General features: G+C 47.8%; 1 long non-coding RNA gene across 1 annotated transcript; it reads right to left on the reverse strand.

Moving 5' to 3' along the window:
* Positions 1 to 1242: 1242 nt before the first annotated feature.
* LOC124612932 lies at positions 1243 to 6627 on the reverse strand. Its single transcript, XR_006979583.1, has 2 exons — positions 6515 to 6627; positions 1243 to 1594 (listed from the first exon to the last, which is right to left on the reverse strand). It is a non-coding gene; the product is annotated as an uncharacterized LOC124612932 (long non-coding RNA).
* Positions 6628 to 7249: the final 622 nt, after the last annotated feature.

A 7249-nucleotide genomic window follows, 5' to 3' on the forward strand; every position in this document is an offset into this window, starting at 1 on the left:
TGCCGAATAGTTTCTGTAAAACTGTTCGAGAATGATTGCAGGGCGCACGCCTCTACTGTGTCAGCGCAGCGCATTGGCAACCAGCGCGTTGAAAGCGGGCAAAGGATGTCGCGTTCAGTCTGGCTCGCCGGTTTCCGCGAGACTGCGCTGGTCAGTGGTCGGTAGCACCAACCGGCTGTCATTGCGTGGTGCCTCACGAGATAACGAGGGGATGATTTTTGGGCTAGGTCAAACCGCCTGGCGCTGGGGCCCCCTGGACAGGTAGTCTTCTGTCTTTCTGTGTACACTATTAGGGTTGTGAAGTGGCTATTAATAGGAGTCGCTAGGATGGTCATGTGCCATGGGGTTTTAGTTTAGTCTATTGATCTTGCCATTCACACGAATATCCATCCAATTAAATGTTACACATATTGTATTTTTATTTTCATCAGAATGACAATATTTGGAGAAATTGTAGACCTCTGCAGTCATTCTTTGCACTTTAAATTAATGACGTGAGGCAGTGAATAGACGACTACTTTATTTGCAAGGGGGAGGCTCATTATATAAGACGAGACCTATTTACAGCTTACGTGAAACTAAGTTTCATTTTCTGCCGACTCTGACATAATTTATGGGCTCAAATGGCGTCTTCTGTTTCATCACCCGTCCTGTTATTGTTACTGAACTGGATAAACATGTATGGTACATTGTGAATCAACACTACTAGAGTGATCGAGTTTACAATAATGATAAATTTTCTACAATAAGGGCAGCAAGAACCATATCCATTTCGAGGAATGTATATTTTAGTACCTGAAGTACAGATTGCCAGCTAATGTTATATGAGCCGGGCTTCTTTCCAACTCTTACAGATATTGGGGAGTTTCTCCACCCCCAGAAAACCACAGTCCTCCCATGTCATATTGCACATTCATGAAAAAATAATACTGTCGAGGGAGCCACGCTTCTTTATATTGGGTCAACAAAGCAGGGTAGGCTGTAAGTTGTTGTTCCACGTCATGCTGGTGACTGAGCAATGAAGGTAGCATTTCCTTTTATTTTCAAATATTTTTAATGTGGTTATGCATTGTTGGGTGTGGAACTCAGCTGCTCTTTTGCGGACGAGTTTCATTGCACACTACTTAACTGACTGTATCATGGCAACACTCGTTTCCTCTTGCGTTTTCTTAAGTGGTACCGGGGCTGCTCGGCCATGGTGTAGAACAGCAATAGCTTCTAACTGACACAGAAAATGGGGGGTGCACTTGACAGTGGTTTTTATTGTATCAAAAACCTGAAGTAATGAAATGATTTATCATTATCTTTTATTAGGTACTCCTTACATATTGCTTTTCATTTCTTAGCATCTGCAAGTCTCTTCCTTGAGGCAGCAACCTTCTCGAATATTGCCTCATACTTCCTCGCCTTGCCGCCTAGCTTGCGAGCCAAGTCCAGCGGGAGCTGCCCTTGGCTGTTCCTGGCCCTGTGGTCCGCGCCGGCCTCCAGCAGGAGTCGCACTAGCCTCACGCGGTTGGCGTCGACGGCGGCGTGCAGCGGCGTGTTGCCCTCGCTGTCCCGCGACTCGACGTCGCACCCAGCGCTCACCAGCAGCCTGCAACAATGCTCCTGTATATTATAGAGGGAGAGGGGCGTTCACAAGGAAACGAGCCCGAGGCATAATTACAGAAACCAGTCCTTGTGTGTTAGAAGTTGCTGTGGCCTTCTCCACCAGACATCACGGCGCCTACAGTATCAGCAACCAAACTGACAGCCTGCAGCCACGGGTTGCCCGCCTCGCAGGCACACCGAAGCACTACACAACCGACAGGCAATATTGATGAACGGCCACAGCAACAACCACAACAACAACACCACAGCAAAGACACCAGCGACCACCAGGGGCCACTACCGGCCCACATAAACATAAGGAAGAGGTCGCTGCAGATCCCGGAACTATTTTCACACGTCAAACCACGTGATGGAAAATATCATCTGCCGAAGCGCTATAAAGGCCGGCGGTCGGCCTCACATTGGCAGTTCATCGACTGCCAGCAGACTTGGATAGCTGCCGCCCCAGCAGCCCGGCTTGGATCTTCTCGTTGATATCTGGATTAGGCTTGGTATATTGGAGAAGTCTCTGGCGGAGACTAGTGGGAAATTATTTCAGTTGTTTTCTATCTTATTCTTGTATGTAGTTGTGATTCGAAGACGGATCACTGTTTTGTGTTGGTGTTATACTTGGAGAATTTGTTTTGGTTAATTGAACAGTCCAATAAATTGTTTTCAGACTTTGATCGTTAGTTTCTTCTGCTTACACAGACATATCAGAAGTACTGACCCTGGCTGTTGATACTGGGACACAAGGCGATGAATGTGTGTCTCATAAAATTCCCGGGGCTGCAATATTAACCAGTTCCACACGTACCGCTCGACGTCGTCGTCCGAGGTGAATCGTTTGTTCCTTAGAGCCCTTTAAAGGGGACCAAAAATGGCGTAATCACAGGGAGAGAGGTCTGGACTGTATGGAGGGTGGCCAAGAACCTCCCATCTGAATTTCTGCAGGAATGCCGCGACTGTGTCGGTCCTATGAGGTTTTGCATTGTCGTGGAGCAGAATGACTCCACAGGTGAGATTGGCTGGTTGTTTTGATTTGATCGTTTGGCAAAGGGTGGTCGAGGTTTGCGAGTAACGCTGGGCATTCACTGTTGCCCCGTGCTGAAGGAAATGAATCAGAAGGGGACCATCTTGGTCAAAGAAGAACGTCAGCATATGGACAAACGGTTCAGCTCGGACGACGACGCCCAGCTGTACGTGTGGAACTGGTTAATATCGCAGCCCTGGGAATTTTATGTGACAGCCGTTCACTGCCTTGTGTCACAGTGGGACAAGTGTCTCAACAGCCAGAGTCAATACTTCCAACCTACAGGTACTGGTTTCTTTTTGAACGCCCCTTATGTTATCCTATCCGTACCATACAGCTGCACCATTGTTGCTTTTATAATGGTGGAAATATTCTAGGTGGAAAGTGGGACCTGCATTCGCGAAATACTAGTGTTTCTCTTTCAAACGTAACTGTTCACTGTAAGTAATGATCGTGTATTGACCGCGTTTTTGTGTTGTTCACGACGTCGAGAGTGAGACTCACTGTTGGCATGTAGCACACTACACATTCATAGCTTCAAGGTGGTCTTAACCTCGTCGTTTGCCTGACAGAGCATCATCAGTCTTGTGATAACACTCTCATTCTTTGGGACGAAGCTACTTTGCTGTTTCCAGCTGTTTATCAGGAATAACCTCTACCAGTTTCAGACACTTATCTATAGTCTAACCCTCAACAACTGAGCTGAAGTGCATCCTGAGTTTACTCGAAGTTCTTCGACGGTGACCACACGTCCTCGACATACCCACATCAACTGAAATTATATGCTCTAAGTCAAAAAGACGCACCATGAAGGAATTAGCCGAATGGAACGAAAATATGTAGATGTTGTTTACGTGTACAGACAAACAAATGATTAGTTTCAGAAAAATTGGATGATTTATTCAAGAAAAAATAAATTGATCGTATGGCATTGATGGCTGGGAACTCGCTAGGGGAAGTTTGGCCGCCGAAGGGCAAATCATTTCAGTTGACGCCACTTAGAGCGATTTGCGTGCCGACGTGCTTAATTGGAGACAGATCCGGTAATCGAGGAGGCCAAGGCAACTTGTCGACACTCTGTACAGTAAATGGGTTACAACAGCTATATGTGGGCGAGCGTTACCCTGTTAGAAAACACCTCCTGGAATGCTGCTCATGAATGACAGCACAACAGGTCGAATCACCAGACTGACGTACAACTTTGCAGTCAGGGTGCGTGTGATAAGCACGAGAGTGCTCCTGCTGTCATACAAAATCGTACCTCAGACCATAACTCCAGGTGTGGGTCCAGTGTGTGTAGCACACAAACAGGCTGCTTGCAGGTTTTGAACTGGCCTCCTCTAACCAATACATTGCCATGAGTGGTATCGGGGCAGAACCAGCTTTCATCAGAAAACAGAACAGATCTCAAAATGCCCTCCAATGAGCTCTCACTTGACAGCACTGATATATGAGGATGGTATCTGTTCTTTCGGACATGTCTGAAAGAGCAGATACCATCTTCATATAGTTAAGGCTAACTGGTCACTGACCTCCTTCCTCTGTGCGGATGCACACACATTGCCCAAACTCTTATGGGACTCGCTGAGATTGTCTACCACGAGCAATGAGTGTAATGGGTAGGGGAACTACGAATGTAGTCTGTGGACATTAAGGTGGGACTTTGGGTGTCACAGGGAGTGTGTAAGGGATAAGTCCCTGCAGTCGCATTATCCTGTGTGCCCTCGGTGGCTCAGGTCTGCCATGTGAGCAGGAGATCCCGAGTTCGAGTCACTGTCGGGGCACACATTTTCAACTGTCCCCGTTTATGTACAACGCCTGTCGGCAGCTTAGGGTCTTGATTTAACTATCATTTCATGACAGCACTGAAGTCGCAAATGGCAGTGGTTTGGGGTCAGTGGAATCCACGTTACAGGGCTTCTAGCTCACAGGTGTTTCTGAATTAACCGATTTGTAAGAGTTCCTTGTGTCACTGTGGTACTAGCTACTGCTCAGATTGCTGCTGCAGATGCAGTACGATGCGCTGAGCCATACATGAACATGATGGTCTTCCCTCTCGATAGTGCCTCATAGCTGTCTCGAACCCAATTTTCTTGCGGCCGTACATTCTCCTGACCACCACTGCCCGCAATAATGTACAGTGGCTAAATTCCTGTGAAGCCTTTCTGCAGTATCGCAGAAGGAATATATAGCTTCTCGTAGCGCTATTACACGACCTCGTTCAGACTCAGTGAGGTGTTGGTAATGGCGCCTTTGTCGCCTTAAAGGCGTTCTTGACTAACATCAACTCACCACGTTCAATCGCAAAGGCGACTAACGGCCGTTACAGTTACAATGTGTGTTTAAAGGAAACCTGATTGGTATCCTCTTAGTAGCACTATTAACGCCACTCTTATGTGACTGGTGCGAAATTTGAGTAGACATCGTCTTTCAGATGTAAAAACACGCCTACCAGCTTTCGTTTATGCTGTACAACTCCTTCTTCGTGTTGTAATTTTTTTTTCCGCCAGTGCAGTTGAATGTCCTCCTCCAGACTCCTCTTCCACTGACCCAAAAATTTGTCTCAAGATCTTATTTCGCTAAATCTCTAATTTTGTGTTTGATGCTGTACGTAACGCGGTAAAGCTGCGCGACAGAGAGCAGCAATGCACGCGCACGCGCCCGCGTTTGTCCGCGGTGCAAGACTCAAGTTTCGCACGGAATTTGTAGTCTCCCCTCCACAACGGCCAAAGGCCGGTCACGTGATTCCACCGCCACGCGGACAGGAGGCGGGGCGTGACTGCCAGCGCTCCTGGTTTTACTTGAGTGTACTATGTTGCCTTTCCCGCCAGAAAACAAGCACACTCTCGCCTGCTTTGTGCCTGTAAGCAAAACCAGCAAAGTGCACTACAGCCAGATTGCGCAGATTCTTTTCAGGTTTTTACTACGAGGTGTTTAAAAACGTACAGCCCGATGAGAGCCCAGAAGATTAAGTGACTTAACAAAAGTTTGCACTCTTTTTCCTTTTTGTTTCTCAAAATATTTTTCTTATTAACTTTCGTGTGTAGCGAACATGAGTTTCTACTGTGATGTTTTTATCGCTCAAAATATAGTGTCTGTGACAAAATTGCCAAAGGAGTCGGCTTTAATTTCGTGTACGGCAATTAAAAAGGCTTAAGTTCGTAAAATTTCCATTTAACATGCTGTAACGAGTTGGCTATTTCTTTGTACATAAACATTTAGCAGATGGAAATGAAATGAGCGTTTGGCGTCATTGGCCGGGAGGCCCCTCGCGGGGCAGGTCCGGCCGCCATATCGCAGGTCTTATTACATTCGGCGCCACATTGGGCGACCTGCACGCCGGATGGGGATGAAATGATGATGAACACAACACAACACCCAGTCCCTGAGCGGAGAAAATCTCCGACCCAGCCGGGAATCGAACCCGGGCCCAGAGGACGGCAATCCGTCACGCTGACCACTCAGCTACTGGGGCGGACATTTAGCAGATGCAAACAGTTCATTGTTCGTTGTTCGTTTCGTTTCTTTATTAAAGTTGCTGTCTGCTGGTGTTCTTGCGAGATTTTATTCCGCATACTTCAAGCAGTATGTTCATAATGTATCCGTGTCTTAGGCTGATATAACATTTCATAGCTTGGCAATACATGGGATATGACTTTTCAGAGTTTTACAGTCGGCTGAAGAATGAGTTTCCAACATTTTGTCTATTTGCTGCTCAAATAGGATACAATAATTATTGAACTGTCAATATTTTCCATACAGTCGTCCTCAGCAAACTGCTGAATGGCAGTCACGCCCCGCCTCCTGTCCGTGTGGAGGTGGAGTCACGTGACCGTTGTGGAGGGGAGACTGCAAATTCCGCTTGTCGGCGGCCTCCCCGCCCCAGCTCACCTGGCGACGTCGTGGCGGTCGTCGGCGGAGGCGGCGTGCAGAGGCGTGCGGCCCCTGAGGTCGCGCGCGTCCGCCTCCACCCCAGCGGCGCCCAGCAGCGCCTGCGCCGTCCCCTCGTTCGCCGCGTCGTGCAGGGGTTGGCGGCCCTGCGCGTCGCGCGCGCGCACGTCCGCTCCGTACTGCAGCAGCAGCTCGCACACCGCGCTGCTCCCTGAACACGCGTCATCCTCTTTGTACACTCACTGTATCCTACCAATGAATCAAAGTCTGTCATCATCTTTACCTACGACTGGGCCTATGTGATCACTTTATACCGTACCTCTACAAAGCAGATTTAGTAGTAGTAGTAGTAGAGGGGTTTTGTGAGCGCACGACAGCAAGGTCTTCAGCGCCCGTTCAGTATCATAGTGAGACGGGTGTCAAGAAAAAAAAAACTCAGGACATTTACATAAAACGGAACATAAAACACGGGGAACAATCATTGAAAAATATGTGCTCACCCACACCGAAGCGTGGGACGGAGCAGGGCGTCAGCAGTAAAACATGGACAACACAGGAAGAAAATGATAGAGGGAGCTAAAACAATGTAGCAGATGGAAGTAGCTGGCTAACCGCAAGGAAAAAAGGGAGGAGTCAGCCACTCTGTAATACACTAAAACCTCCAGCCTAAAAGTTTAGGCCAGAGTCCAGACACATCACAAAACTTAAAAACCCTAGACACACACGTCTCATCGT

Source organism: Schistocerca americana, chromosome 4, assembly GCF_021461395.2.
Source record: "Schistocerca americana isolate TAMUIC-IGC-003095 chromosome 4, iqSchAmer2.1, whole genome shotgun sequence".
In the NCBI taxonomy this organism is placed as follows: Eukaryota; Metazoa; Arthropoda; class Insecta; order Orthoptera; family Acrididae; genus Schistocerca; species Schistocerca americana.